Genomic DNA, 16587 nt, shown 5'->3' on the forward strand with positions numbered 1-16587 from the left:
TTTTTAAAACTCAATTTAACAACCACATAGAAGACCCCACTGAAAATTAGGTCTCTTCCCTGAGAAATTTTGAGACTTCAGTAAGGTTTCTTTCTGTTAAAGATCAAAATGAAAAAGAAAAAGAAACAGGTGAATTAACTGCAAGTATTTAATCTCTCTAGCTGCAAAAATTTCATGATCTCCTTTTAAAATTTTATATATAACTAGACAGTACTTAAAAGTTTTATTGTGACAGGGGAGTCTTTTCAATGAAATAAGTCTGAAAAATGTAACCTAGCTGGAACATTTTGAAAGAGGATCTGCTGCTTGCCAAGGCCAAGACCATCAGCAAAGGTGATGGTACCTCTGGGGTAACAGATTTAAGAAAGGGAAGAAGTTGCTGCATTTCAATTTCCATAGCATTGGTAGGTGGAGAAAGGAGTGAGAATACATGAGAGCAACAATTTTATAGACACCAAGATCAGTTAAGGAGGGAGAGAAGGTCCTCCAGGCACTGGAGCTGAGGTTGCCCTGCAGCCCCTGGTGCAGCCCATGGTGGGGCAGTTGTGCCCCTGGAGCACATGGAGGTCCACAGTGGAGGAGAGATCCACCTGCAGCCCATGGAGAGCCCCATTCCAGAGGGGGTGGATGCCCAGACGAGGCTGTGGCACTGTGGAAAGACCGGATGGGAGCAGGTTCCTGACAGGAATTGTTTCCCAGTGGAAAGAGGAGCCCACAGTGGAGCAGGTTCGCTGGCAGGACTTGTGAGCTCATGGGGGGGCTCACACAGGGGCAGCCTGTTCCTGAAGGAGTGCACCTTGTGGAAGTGACCCCACAATGGAACAGCAGATGAAAAACACCAGTCTGTGGGAAGGACTCACCTTGGAGAAGTTCATGGATCACTGTCTCCCATGGTGGGGAGGAGCAGTGGAGCAGGGGCAGAGTGTGAGTAGCTCTCTTCCAGAAGAGAAAGGAGAAGCAGAGACTAATTTTCATGGATGAACTGACTGCATCTTCCATTCCACACACTCCTGTGCCACTGTCAGGGAGGAGGTAGTGGAGTTGAACCCCAGAAGAAGGAAGGTGGAGTTGAGAGAGGAAGAATGTACTTTTAAGATTTGGTTTTGTTTTTCATTATCCTTCTCTGATTTAACTGATAATAAATTAAAATAATTTTCCCAAGTAGAGTCTGTTTTGCCCACAATGGCAACTGGTGAGTGAACTCTCCTTGCCGTTAACTCAATCCACAAGCCTTTCATTCTATTTACTCTCCCCTGTCCAGCTGAGGAAAGCAGTGATAGTATCTTTAGTGGGGCTTTAGCTCCTGGCTTCCAGCCAGGGTCAACCTACCACAATATGTTATCAAAAACATATAAGAAAAGTTATCAAATATTACAATTCTTGTGATAAGAACCAGAATTCCCCATGAAAGATCCAAGACAAATATGCTGAGCTTCACTAAAATCAAAGTCCTTACCTTGCTGTTTAAGGTCAGAAACATGACATCAATGTCTTCCTGAAATAAAAATAAAAGGAAAAACCCTACTTTTTACCTAGAACCTTTACTTCTGAGACATTGACACCAACCCAGTATTCACTGGTCTCATTTTTCTTACTGCAGACCCATTCATTTTGTTCAATGTTCACTTCATCTAATCTGACAATCAAACTTCTCTCCAAGGGACAGAAGAGAATTACTTTCTAACTCAGTAAGGGCTCACATTCTGAGCTGTAAGAAAAAAAATAAGTGCTAGTTAGGGGATGTGTCATAAAAACTTCCCAAAAAAAAATCAGACAGGCAATATTCCCATGGCCTGCTATCACAGGAAGACTAAAAGCAGTGTTTTGTCAAATAGAGCAGTAAGTGTAATAAAATATCACAGAATCACAGAACAAGCTGAATTGAAATGGACCCATAATCATCACCGAGTCCAGCTCCTGGCCCTGCACAGCACCATTGCCAAGAGTCACACCATGTGCCTGAGAGAACTATCCAAATGTCACTTTCAGCTCTGTCAGGCTTGGTGCTGTGGTCACTTCCCAGGGGACCCTGTTCCAGTGCCCACCCTCTGGGTGAAGAACCTTTTTCTGATATCCAACTTAAACCTCCCTGACACAGCTTCAGGCTTTATCCTCATGTCCTGTTCCTGGTCACCTAAGCTGGATCACTGTGGAACCCCACTGGTGACAGGTCCTCAGTCTGATGTCACCCCATTCCCTGTCAGCCTTTGTGCCTGATCCATGACCCAGTTGCTCATCCATCACATGATGTGTTTACCCAGCTGTGAGCTGGACAGGAGGATTCTGTGGCAGATAGCATTGAAAGCACTGAAATCCAAAAGGATCAATTGAACTCCTTGATCAGCGAGGTGGGTTATCTTGTCATAAAAGGAAAAAAAGTTTGACAAGTATCACTTTTCTCCATGTTTAGATTGATTATATTTATCAAACTGTGATGGTTGTGGCCAATGATTGTGCTCTCTTTTAGGTGTTTTTCAATACCTCCAAGAATAATCTTCTCTACAACTTTACCAGGCACTGAAGGCAAACTGACAGGCCTGGAGTGCCCAGGGTCCTCTTTGTTGCTGTTCTTGAAAATCAGCCCAACATTTGTCAGGTTCCAATCAGTTGGGACCTTTCTGAATTTCTAAGACCACTCAAAAATCATCAGGAGAGGTTTTGTGATGATATCAGCCAGCTGTTTGAGGATTCTTGGATTAAACCCATCAGGCCCCATAGATTTGTAACAATTCAGATGGAGCAGCAGATTCTGCACAGTTTCAGGGTTGACTGTGAGTTGATCATATGCCACAAGATGTACACAAAAAGATGTAGTCAGTGCTGCTGTCATTCACTATTCAAACAAAACTAGAATTTAATCTGTATGTCTGTGATGATAGATTTAATTATTTTCTAGAATAAACATTACATTTTGAAGCTCCTGTCCTGTGCTCATTTTTTTCTTTCAGTATTTTAACACGTGACACACACCTCTCAATGCTTCAAAGGATATTAATATCTCCTTTATCACCTTTCCCTTCTCTCCAGATAAAATCAGCTGAATCTAACCAGGAGGAGATAGGCAAATGTAAATATAATCTGTGGCCTCTTAAGAAGTTTTTTATTTCTCAGCTGTTAGTAAGCATCTCTTAAGTAGGGATCCATTGGAAACAGACTGTGTTAGTGGTACTGCTCTGAGCAGCTCCAACATAAAAACCAAGATCAGAATCTCTGGGAAGACTCTTTGCACCATCTGTCATCAGCTTCAGTCCAAAGAAAAACACCACTTTATTCTACGATCCCTCTGTGGACCTTAGTGTGTATGTCAGCCTTCTCTAACTTCATCCATTCCTGGTTGGTGCCACAAAGGTGAGGAGGGAATGGACAGCACTATCCCGACACAAACCCTACCAAGCAGCGCTGGACAATTCTAAAAAGCAGCAGCTGCTGGTGCCCACAGAATCACAGTGGGAATGGGTATCTGATCACAGGGGTACTCCTCCTCTGAAGCAGCTTGAGCTGGAACAAGAAAGGGGTCATTTATGCTGTTATGGAATCAAGGACATGTTCTCACACAATTAGAAACTGTCTCAATTACCCAGTACCAGCTAGCAGCTGAGAAGCAGTAAGATCTCTCTTAGCTCTAAGTGACTGTTTCAAAGCTTAGTAAAAGCATGTTGTCTCAAACTACCTACAGTGGTGGTTTGAACTAATGTTTCATTTTGCCATGAAATGGACTGTGAGTGCTCAAAGAGCCAGGAAACAGCTGAGAAGCAGTTCTAAGAACTGCTGAGAAGCTGTTCAGGCCATTCATCCTCTGTGCCTCTGTGCCTTCAGTAGTCAGCTACTGTCTGCTGATTCAGAAGTGGTGTGCGAGTGCTACCCATATAAATGAATTTAATATGGGTAAACATGTCAAGTCTATGACAAGTTCGGGATTAAGCTAATTATGTAAGCACTGAAGATCAAGCCAAATTTTCACTGGAAAAATCCAGTTCACTCAACCTTTAATAATCAGTCTGAAATAATTTATATTCAGGAAACTTTCACAAAAAAACATGTGAATAAGGTCTATAACAGAACACAACCTAGTAAGACATAGAGTAACTAATATTTCATGAAAGTTTTCAGCAGCATAGAAAAAGTCAGCATATCTATCTCCCCAGACTTTTTTTTTATGCAGTTATGTCTGTCACATTCAGCAAAGAGAAATGCCAAAAAGCAAATAAATAAATACATTCCAAAAGGAAAACCAAAATGTATTGGCCCTAAAGTTTCTCAAAAGCAAACAACTTTGTATAAGTGCTCTGTAGAACTGTGTATGAAAACTTTTGACAAAAATTACTTAATATTCTGTGATGGGTTTACCTGGGCTGGCTGCCAAATGTTCATCTACCTGCTCTTTCTCTCCACCTTCTCAAAAGGAAAGGGGGAAAAACTAAGATGGAAAAGGTTAAGATAAAGAAAAGAAGATCATTTTCTACTGATTACCAACACAAACAAATCAGCCTTTCCTTGGGGAAAAATTGATTTATAGCCAATTAAAAATATATCTCAATGGTGAGAACCAAACCTTAAAACAACATTCTTTCAATCCCTATCTCCCTCCTTTCCAGGCTCAGCTTCATTTCTTCATTTCTGACTCCTTCAACACTACTTGGAGGGAGATGGGAAATGGGATCAGTCCCTAAAAGCTCTGTGTTGCTCCTTCCCCTGCTCTAGAATGGGCTGCAATCCTTTAGGACAAACCAAGACCAGCAAGACATCTGGTCTCACTTGCTCTATAAAAATAATATTAGGCAGTGAGACAATTTTTTTTACTTATATATCATGCACTAAATGTGCTCTCAGTGGACCTATATGTTTTTGGTCCTTGAACTTTTCTCAATCTCAGTACATTGACTGCATTAGACCCCCACCACTGACTCTCTCAAGTGCCCACTAAAAAAAAAAAAAGCTCAAAAAACCTCACAAACCTAAACAAACAAAAACCATCCAACAAACAACAAAAACACCTAAAGCAGAGCAAAATAAAACAAAACACATGCACATCCCCACATCAAATACATTTTCAGCTAAAATACTTTAAAAATTGAAAGTTTTAAGTCTGTAATACACCATGTTGGTGTAAGTGGGATATTTGTAGCTCCATTATATATGTCATTTGAAGACTGTGATAGCCTGCCAAGCAAATTAATTTGTTTCTAAAAACAGCAGAACAAAGGGTCCAGTATTTCCAGTTCATTTATGGGAGTCTAGCAAGAAGATATAACAAGAGAACAACAAAAGTAATAATAGTGCGAGTGCCAGCTTTTTCACAGGAAAGAAATTATAGTTTTACTTAAAAAATATCTAGTTTTCTATAAATATAATCAATCCAAAAGCAAGAGAGTAGATATTCTGTACATGCAATACATGTTTTATACGTGAGTAAAGAAATAATCAGTTGTTGGGTATAACTGTTTTTGTGGTTTTTTTAAACTCATTGTATTACACAAATTTAGAAAATGAAACACACTTTTTTACTTGGATCAACACCAAATGTCAATACCAAAAAAAAAAAAAGGGAAGAACGAGTTTTTAATGCTTGCTTGCTATTTCATGGAAAGGTTGCTAATCAGATTAATAATGCCCTTAACAGAAAGCAGCAATGCACTACATCATTACTGACAGAAGTTTTTTTAAATCTTAGAACAGTGAGAATGCAAAATTCTAATATTGGTCATTTTTCAGTTTTGTGACAACCAGTTGAAATCTATGTTGCCATTTGTTTGATTTCTCTGGTAACCACAATCTGATATATTATTACAACTAAACTCCTACTCTTTATTATTCCCAGTGGCATTACACTAATATTCTCTTTCAAAGTAATGGAAATTCTTTGCATATGGATCTAGCAGGCAACGGTTTTGCTGAAAGTAGAGGAATCTGAAATTAAATATGTGAATTTTAAAATTTAATTAAAATAGAGAGACCAATCAGACAATGAAACGAATTTGTTAAAGGGTACAAAAAGTGACTTACCACTATAGAGGAAGACTGAAATGTCATTAATAGAAAATATGTTTGGTGCAACCACTTGTTCTTGGCCTTGATACTGAAATAGTAAGAAAAAAATACTGAGAGTGTTTTACATAGGAAGCTAGCCAAACATATTTAGGCTTAAGTAGCTCTCAAACAGAAATTACTCATCGTTGCAGTTTCCATGGGGTTAATATTTGCTCACAAATATTCAATCAAAAAAGTAGATCACCACATTTAACTTAGGATTTTGTCATTATTCACAGAACAAACTACTGTGGCTTTTGCTCCCATAAGTGGACCTCTGTATGAGAGAAATTGTGCTTTATGTTCTCATGGAAACCAGGATACTCCATGTAAATTTACAAGCTACAATTTGCATAATGAATGTGCAGGATCAGTTCTTTGATGAGAGTTTTTTTTTGCTCTTTTTCTTTACCATTTAATCACACTGATGTGAACTGAGCAAATGAGATTAATTCCAAGTGAAATCAATGGATTTGTTTGAGGCATAAGATATTGACAAATTCTCTAAGATATCCTCTATGGTCAGTATGTCCATTCTCTTCACAATATTGACTAAAGGAAAAAGAGGCTCCCCACACATAAAAATATAAACTTAATCCTGTGACAGGTTGAGGAAGACAAAATTGTCAAAATGTCCAACAAAAATTTGCAACCACTTTTCACTGATGATCAAATTCAGCAGAATAGTTGTATTTAGGCAGTTGTCTAATGCATCAGAATTATCCTATTTTTATATATCAAACCTTTTATGTACCAATATGTTGTACATACTCCTCCTATATAGTAAATTATTAGTCAACTAAACCAACAGAAAAGGAAGTATTATTGTAATGAGAACATCTATATGATAAGAATGATGCTAGAGGAAATTATTATAATTTTTTATATACTGGGCTGGCAGAGATTCCATGCCTGTTGTTACATATTTCAGCGGCTCCTTTTCTGAAAAAGGAGAGGACCACTTCCACACTTCTTACAATAACAAGGTGATCTAACACAGTATCAAAGGTAGAAAAGCTATTGAAAGAAATATCTGATCAGGAAAGAATAGAAATGAAAGATGAACACTGGAACTGATAAAAAACCCTTTATTTCTTTTTTTCCTCCAATTGAGAGAGTCACATTAAATTCTAATTTCCAACCATTATGGACATGAAACAGGAGGAAAAAACACCTGATATTTCAAATGGTTAACCACAGGAAAACTCAAAAAAATTCAAGTGAATTAGAATGGCACTAGTAGTGTCCTGGCCACATCTCCCATACCAAGAATTTAGGGGTACTAAATCACATAAATAATGATCTAGACAATAGAAAAGGTAGGGAAAACAATACCACTCTGCTTTTCCTGTGAATTTATAACCTGGGCAAAAAATAAGACAAATATTTCTGAATATCCAAGACAGATGAAAGCACCTCAGCTCAAAACACAGAGACCCAAAGATCTTCAAATGCTTAATAATTAAGTTACCAACAATCAGGTCTTCAGTTATGTTTATGGACATTAAATTTATTTTCCCAGGCATCTACAGGTGGATTTTTTAGCTTTAGCATCACAGTGCAAATAAATGCAAGTTTCAGCCATAAACACCTTCATGATTTGCAAATTATCGTTACCTTTCATCAAACCACAGTGACTTGACTCCATTCCACACAAAATACCATTGCAGTTGCTTTCTTCAGCCATTCACCACCATCATTGCCAAGTGGATTGCCTATAAAAAATGTCCTTTAATTCCATCCAGGTAATCCTGAACCTGATAAAATACATCAATTTACAATATACTTCCAGAATAAAAGTCTCCAGACTTGAATAGGGAAAAGAATAAGTAAGATTTTTCCTTTAATATCGTGTCTTTTCATTTATTCTTTGTGTTTAAAAAGAAAAAGAGAAAGTATTTTATTCATCATTGTAATTTGTCTGGCTTCTGCTTCTGGCTCTTTTGCTTTCTACATTTGATTAATGCATCTTTTTTGTTCAATTCTTGTATGTGGACACGAAGATACAAAAACTCATACGCTTATGATCCTTTCTAAAATCAAGGATAAAGAAAGTTACAGAAAAACGTATTCTGCCAATAAGCAGGGTGACAATAATTATTTCTTCAATTCCTAGCTCTCAGTTTGAAATGATCAGAAACTCTGTCTTGTTTCATTTCCCAAATGCTGGTACAAAAGCCTGAAAGAAGACACAAAGAATCACATTATTGATGTGGCTCTAAGGATCACTTCCATTTACATGGAGACTGGTAAAATTACCTGAGAGAAAAAGAAGCAAAAAAAGCAACAAAGAATGGAATGGAAAAAAAAACAAACCAGAAAAAAAGCAGACAAACATGTAGAAATTCATTAATTTTACAAAGAGAATAATTTGAAATACTGACAAGAAGGCCAATCATGTCCTTTACACTGAAAAAAATATTCTTACTACTGTCAAAATTACATAATTCATCTCCACTAACACAGACAAGTGAGGGAAAATAAAGTCTCAATCTGGGTAAAATAGAGATTAAATTCAAATTAAATCTATAAATTTATCATTGTTCAAGGTCCCGCAGAATCCAACTTATTCTGCAATACTTTTAAGAGATATTTAACTAAATTTGTTAAAAATCTGCATGCACAGAAACCTAGACTACCTTAAGACCTTGAGAGGCAATAATAATTGCTTAAAAAGAAAAGGTAAGGAGAAGCATCAGATAGATAAGATTCAAATTCAACTGTATTGTATATGAAAGTGTGGGCTTATGATTTTTTTGGAATACAGTAACTTCCTAACCAGGAAATATTTGCTTCCTGATCAAAAAAAATTGAAGCTTAATTAATAACAAGAATAGTCTATGGCTTCTCTGTGTGCTGAGCTGGTTCCATATGACAGAGAAATATGTATACAATAAAAAATAATGTGGTGGTAAAACTGCCTCCAGAGTAATGAATACAATTCTATTTTACATTTCTTGCAAGACCATTTTTCCTCTATAAGTGTATTATTATCAAACCACTCAGTATTTAAATTTCATCTTAGCTGCAGAAGCACTTCACAGTGGAGATAAACCTAAATACTCAATACTTCAAAACTGTTGACTTGAGGATTTTTCTCAGTTATCTTTATCTGTATTACAAATCCCAATTATCAAAGGAAACCAGAACATGCCTGAAGAAGTACATGTATTTGTAAATAGAATTTGATAAGAAAATCTTGTCTATAATGTATAACTTACTGTGTTAATTTTGCCATTATGCATTTACATCCAAACTAACATAATGGAAAGAGGACCAAATAAATAAAAATGTGAATGGATCAGAGATGGCTTTTCAAAGAGCTCAGTTCTGATAACTGTCATTTAGCTATCAAATATGTGACCATCTTTTCAGGCAAACCTGTCTCCAACACTTCTTCTGCCCTTTCCCAGTCAGAAGCTCCCTGGGGGAGCCATTAAGGAGCTGTGATTTTTGAGAAAGACTCCACTCTCCGTTGCTGACAATGTCCACAATGGGCTCATTTTTCCACACAAAGGTGTGGTCCTCGCCCTGAAAAAGTCACATGCCCAGAACAGATGCATGTCAAAAGTAGGCAGAAATTGGGGAAAAGACAAGATGTGGAAGATGTTTACATCACCTGATTGCAATTTGTTTGGACACTGGAACTGACAGTCTAGGGTTCAGCTTAGGCTTTGTTCAGACTGGTCTAAAGTCTAAAATCTGACTATTCTAGACTTCTGATTTTCCAGTCATTCAATCATTGAAGGAGGTGTCACACAACACATGGCAGTTAACCCCAAAGGTAATCCTTCCCTCCTACCAGAGACTTTTGTGAGCTATGAAAATTTTGTTTTCAGTGGAAAATATATACTGTTAATCCTCTCTTAGATGGAACTGGAGAAGAAAGCTTTAATTAGTCCTGCCCTAAGATCCTGCTTCCAGCTGACTACAGAGCCCAAATTATAGCAGTGTGTGTTAGTTTTATTTGGCTTTCCTAGAAGGCAGAAACAATCAATAGTCACCATAGCAGTTCCATGTGTCTCCATTTAATAATTCGTTCTCATCTCATCCATAAACTGATAACTAGCATCAAGGACTGCTCAGAAGCAGTTTACTCTTTAGACCTTCAGTCTACTGATTTTGAGAACAAAGCCTTCTAAAAGTGCACATGCCTGAACTGGGATTCATCATCAGACCAGCTGTGTCAATACAACACTTATGAGACTCTAGGGATGGTGACTGGATTAATCCTTATTACAAGCTATTCCTTTTGCAGATTTCTTTAAACTTCAATAATTTCAGTAACCTTGCTTACTGAATTGTACGGGATCCATACACAATTATACCAGCACAACTGAGTGAACAATGAAATGCAGTATGTGGCAAGAGCTTTTTAAATCAGCTTTGTCATCCAGCTAGCACACTGAGAAACTCAGCTGTGACTCATCTTCTTTATGAACAGCATATTAATGCTCAGCAGCTTAGCACTTCTGATTGCAGGTCCCCCCTACAGGTCTGAAGTTCTACCTGAAGAGGCATTGTTAAGGATGGAAGTGTTACTACAGTGAGTGAACCTAGGGTGCCTGATGAATTTCAATCAGGAAAAAAACACCTAACATCTTCATCTTATACCAATCAGTAAACGTGAAATTGCAACTATGTAAATATTTGTGATCTTTATTTAGACTTTTCCAGAAAACAGCATCCCATATGCCCTATAAATGATCTTCCCATCTTAACTTGAGAAAGAGATGCTCAGAAATTATGGTAAAAATATTGGTCATCACAGCATGATTCATCACTTGTTTAAAGGGTACAGTATTCCACCCCATCTCCTGAAAGTTCATTTTTTGTCAAGGTACTATTTAATTACATGTCATATGTACACGTAGCTATTCTGCAGAATATGTGCCAACATCAACCAATTGAAGTCATTACAGTCTATCACTAGGTTAAATTAGTTACTAGTGAGGAATTCAATGAAAATCTTACTCCAAATAAGTAAAGTATACTGCAATAATATTTTACATTTATACAGCACTTTACATTTGGCGTTTGACCAATTAGTCTGAGCGAGCCATGCTAAATCACAGCAGGCCCCTTGGAAAAAGGGCAGCAGCTAACTGCCAAGTTATTCTACTTCACAGTGGGGAACTTCTCACAACAACAGTGGGCAAAGTCCTATTCCCACATCATGTAACAGACATTTTTTTCAGATTTTGAAGGAAAACAACATGATACCAGAATTATATTGATATCAATTCTCTTCAACAGCTTCAGTATTTTATGCATTGTGGTATTTCTTTTGTCTAAATACAGCTTAGAGTGCCTACAATGGGGCTAAAACATAAACTGTATGGCTCAAATTTGAAGGGACCCTAAATAGTTTAAACTTGTTTTTTAAACTAGTTACACATCTCCAATAGAATACAAAGATTTTTTGCCTGGACTCTGTCACAGGTTTTTTTTTTAAATCCCTCTAAAAGACTGTGTCTGCAAAAAAAATATATCCCCTCCCACTTTTTATTTATTAAATCTTTGATGTTTTTCCAAAGGACTCAGTAAAAAGTAACAAAGTTTAATTTTTTTAAAATTAATCCCTCAATCTCAATCTGTAGATATGTGTGCTCACTTTATGTCTATTTAACTGAGAAATAATAACAGTCACGATTTTAAGATGTGTCATTGCACAAAATAATGTGTCTTAACCTGTTATGGAATGGTTAAACAGTAAAGGTATTTAAGAAATTGTTTAGTCAACAAAGCACATTGTCTACCAGGAATATATGGAAGAAAATAAAAGAACCACCCCATTTTATTTTCCTTTTTTCTTTTTATTTCTACATCGCACAAATGCTCAATGAACTCAGCTAAATTGGAAAGGGTTAATTGCTATGGTCAGTAAATTGAAGCCACTGCAGGTGTGAGGCTTAATTGAAAGGCAGATGCACAAAGACAGCAGGTAGAGATGGAAATTAGGTTAGGAAAGGAACAGAACAAGGTGAATGCAAAATTCTGAAACCTAAATAAAACTGTACACATTTAAACAATGTTTTCCTGCTGTCCATTCATTGTACATTATGTCTGGTGGTTTGTATTTGGGAAGAAGGTCATGATTTTGCATGATATTCCCTAATAAGTGCAATTACTCTTCTCCAGATACTCACCATTTTGCAAAAAAATAAAAACTAAAAAATAAAAAAGTTACTTTTTCTTATGAGTATATTTTCATTTAAAGCTGCTGTTCAGCATACATAAGGGGATGTTTGTACTTGCACCCTAGATGAATTAATGATTTTATATGTTAGTAACTAAGCTTCTAGCAGAAATGTATCCTATTGCTCACATATTGGTAAAATTAATCATCTAAAAGGAAAGGCCAAGTGCTTCAATCACAACTACTTCTAAAAGTAATTCTACAGTATATGTTTTCAGTGTAAAAAAAATTATTATGTTAATAGGAAGATCTTCAATCATAACATGATGGGATGCCTGGGGTTAAGACTATTGTTGCAGCACTGCTGAGCCCTAGTGGTGGGACACACTGATACCGGGAGCCAAAAGACAACATTCGGCCAAGGTTTTCACAGAACATGCTGAGTTGTAAAGGATTCACAAGGATCATTGAATCCAACTCCCTGCCCTGCACAGAAGACCCTAAGAGTCACATCATTGTGGCTGACATTATTGTCCAAATACTCCTTAAACTCGGTTGGGCTTGTGCAGCACCAAAAGGTTTGGTTTAATTCAATGCCCTTTCTGCTTAGCTGGAAAGCTATAGTGAACACTACTGCGGAGCACTAAAAGTATGCATACCAAATTAAAAGCAAAAATGTTTCTTAAAATATATATATACTAAGAAGTTATTTTGTCTGCTTGTCTAGTTCTTCAAATCTTTTTTTCAGCTGATCTTCTATTAAGGGTAGACATCTGTGACAATCTTTCCCTGCATTTTTAAAGTTGAAAAGGCACAGAGATAAAAAATTCCTGAAATGCTGCTCACTGTAGCATGATGTTATGTGTTTGTTTGAACCTGAAAATATTATTAGATTCTGTGATAAAAGTCTTGCACTGCACATGTTAAGGGCTCCAAAACAGCAAAAGAGCAGGTGGGGAAAACCCCAGTTATCCAGTTGTAGAAATAACCCTTTGCCTCAGCTGCTCCCAGGTCCGTCAAAGGAGAGTCACCAGCTCTGTGGGGTGGAGCTCACACCCTCAGTGAGAAGATTTCTATTTTGTGAATGTGTTTGTGTGTCTGAGTACTGCAGTCATGGCTCATAGGGTGTGAGTGAGTGCCTCTCTGGCCTGCCAGCAACCAAAGCAAGGGGTGACATGCATCAAGACCAGCTAGAGTGGGATAAGCATCATGAAAACCAAGTGTCTAAGTGGCTGTAGGTCTGGGAAGAATACATCTGTGAGTGTCTGTGACTGCTGTGGGATGTGTCTTTGAATTGCCTTGCATCATGCATCATCCTTGGGTAGAGAAACATGATCTTTAAGGAAGCTTGAAAATGCTTTGGGAGCCAGGAGAAAAAACAGGGAGTGGTGGAGTAATGTGCTTTCCTCCAGCTACCCTGCAAATTAAAATTTTATTCTCCTTTTTTCACTGTGATTATTAATAATGTATTACTGATTGTAATCAGAAACTGAAATTAATGACTTACCTTCCTGCTATAAAAAGAGTACCTGATGGATAGGACTAACACAAGAATGCTATTATGAACACTTTTCATTCCTAGAAGTTATGTGCAGCTGAGAACCTGACAAATAACCACAAGCATTCTTTGTAGAGCTTACTTCTCTGTGATACAAAGCATGTGTGTGTGAAAATCCTATAACTGTAATATAAAAAAGTTTTCTTTGATCAATGAGGCTGATCATGAATATCTACGTCTAACTCAGTTTCACTGACTCATTTGAACAATCGTATGTCCCAAAACTACAGAAGCCTTTGTAAACCTTTATATTGAACTCACTCGATAAAGTAATTGTAGAGATCAAATTAGGAGTGGAAAGGATGATGATTTCTAATAAGGTTATATTGCATATCCTTTATAGAAATTATAAGACATTTATTAAATCATATTTTCTTACCTAATCATTCAGACTCTGAGTGTACACACATATAGGGAATTGGATGACCATGCTGAGCAACATTTAAAACTATGCATAGGAGAATAGGCATTCTAATAGCAAATTTATCAAAATCTTCTGATAAGGTTGCTGCTTTTCCATTTTGGTGCAGATTATAAATATAATTCATTCCAGCACTAGCTAGCTGATTAAAAGCTTCTTTCAATTTTCATATGAACTTAATGGATTCCAATCTTACTTAATTATGTCTATATTGCACTCTTAAACAGTTAGAAATAATTGACAAATAGTGTAAGAGAACAAACACTTACATGAATCCTTCATTAATTATGTATAACCTATTATTTTCCTCTAGATGTTCACAAAACTGACTTTGTTCTGTGAATTTACAGCCTAACCAAAAAATAAAATGAGACTAACTAACCATGGCTTGCAGGAAACTGTCTCCATTGCAAATGAGGTGTGAACTGGAGTATATACAGCTGTGCTTGGCCCTGATATCATGAGCAATTCTGAATTAATTCTTCCTTAGCAACTCCTGAAATCTTAGCAGTTTCCTGAAAAATGTTCAAACAACATTAGACAACATAAAAGAAACATATAAAAGACAACGTATAAAACAAACAGAAAAGAGCTAGGATACAAAAAAAAACAAAATACATTTTTTAAAACTTCTATGTGACAAAGAAAGTTTTCATAAACATTAATTTTATTTAAAAAAGTTTACTAGAGCACAGTTTAATCTACTAAGTGTTAGTAAATACAACCTGAGGAGTGCCTATTTGATATTAATTTTCCTAATTGTGATATTCTTTGGGACCATTTTTCTTGGTGAATAAAAGAATATTCTCAAATCCCGTTTGTGCTGCAGAAATTAAATACAAAAGCCAATTTTTGTCATTTTCTGCACAGAGCTCCTGATCCTTTGAAGTATTAAGGTTTTGTTTAGCAAATCAAATACATCTGACCTATGAAGTTACAAGATGATACCTACTTAAAAGGTAGCAACAAAATGTCTTACTGTGCTCTTTAGATAATGTCTCACCACAGAATAAAAGTGTCTGAATACAGAGATCTTTCAAAAAAGACACTGCAACCTATGATGCCCCAGAATCACGTGTTCTATTTCCATCACTCATTACCTTACCTTTTAGCGCACAACAGCTTGCCTTACTCAAAAGAGAAAACCTATCCAAAAATATTTGGTAGAAAACATAGGAAGAAAGAAAGAAAGAAAAATAAAATATTAAAAAGTATAATGACCATCTCAAAGAAATCTTGGCCCATCATTTCTATCATCAATATAAAATTCATATTCATGTAATTTGGAAATCCAGCAACTGCTGTTTTTAAACTTTCCTTCTTTAGAAATTAATTTATTACCAATTCCAAACTTTTTTTTACAAGAAGTATATGCCTGTTCCAAGTCTACTGACAAAATTTTTAACCTATTCAGTCACTGCTAAGATCTGCACTGGGCACTTTAGCAAATAATGACCATCACTGGGAAACTTACAGCGTTTCTTCTAGATTTCTAAACACTTCTAGAAGATCATAGTCACCCTCTGTACATAGAGACTTACAAAATGATATGGTAAATCCAAGTCCTGGGAAATTTCCTGGTGAAATCTTGACAAGTCAGCCTTCCCTGGGACTCACCAGAGAAACACCTGCTGATGGAATCTGGTCAGAACAGAGCACCTCACCTGAGTCTCAGCAGCAGCTGCAGCTACAAGGCTTTCAGTAGCTGCATTTCCATGAGCATTTAGGTACATGACTTATGCATGCCACTTAAAGTGGCATAGCCACTTTATCTCAGTCATATCTCTTACGACTAATCAGAAAATGAGAAACTGAAGATATCTCTCTTTTTCTGAGCATTTTCAAGTATCCTAGTGGAGACATAGAGCCTTGTGGAAAATAACATACTTTTACGCACAAACCCAAGATATATAATGTGTTCTTGAACAGAATTTCCCATGCTAGCAATTGGTATTTTCTGGTTATTGGCCTTATATTTGAACATGGTGAACATTTGGACTGTGCAATAATTCCTCTTATTGCTAAGAGGAATATATTCCTGTTAATAATTTAAAGGACTACAATGACACATAGATTTTTTTTTGTGGTTTTAGCGGCTTTTATTTCCCAAAAGGCTTTCATCTGTGAGGATTCTGAAGGGCTTTGAACCTTGATCTGAAAGCCTGGAACTTTTGTTCTGTATTGTGGTATACCAGGTTAAATCCCAAATAAAATATCACTGTAAACGTATTTCAAATTCCTGGACAAAATTTTTCCTGGATGTTTTCCCTCTAGCATCCCATTTCAGAGATTCCTGTTTTCTCCTAGCTCTTCCTGCTTGACTGCAACTTCATGCCATGTACACCTTCTGGCACTAGTGGCAGCACAAATGCTTATGGAACCTTACGGATACACAGTTAATTAATGGAAGAAAAAAAAAAAAAAGAGGAAGGAAAAAGAGGA

Source organism: Pseudopodoces humilis, chromosome 1, assembly GCF_049639895.1.
Source record: "Pseudopodoces humilis isolate 2021_Gansu_Grassland_sample_001 chromosome 1, ASM4963989v1, whole genome shotgun sequence".
In the NCBI taxonomy this organism is placed as follows: Eukaryota; Metazoa; Chordata; class Aves; order Passeriformes; family Paridae; genus Pseudopodoces; species Pseudopodoces humilis.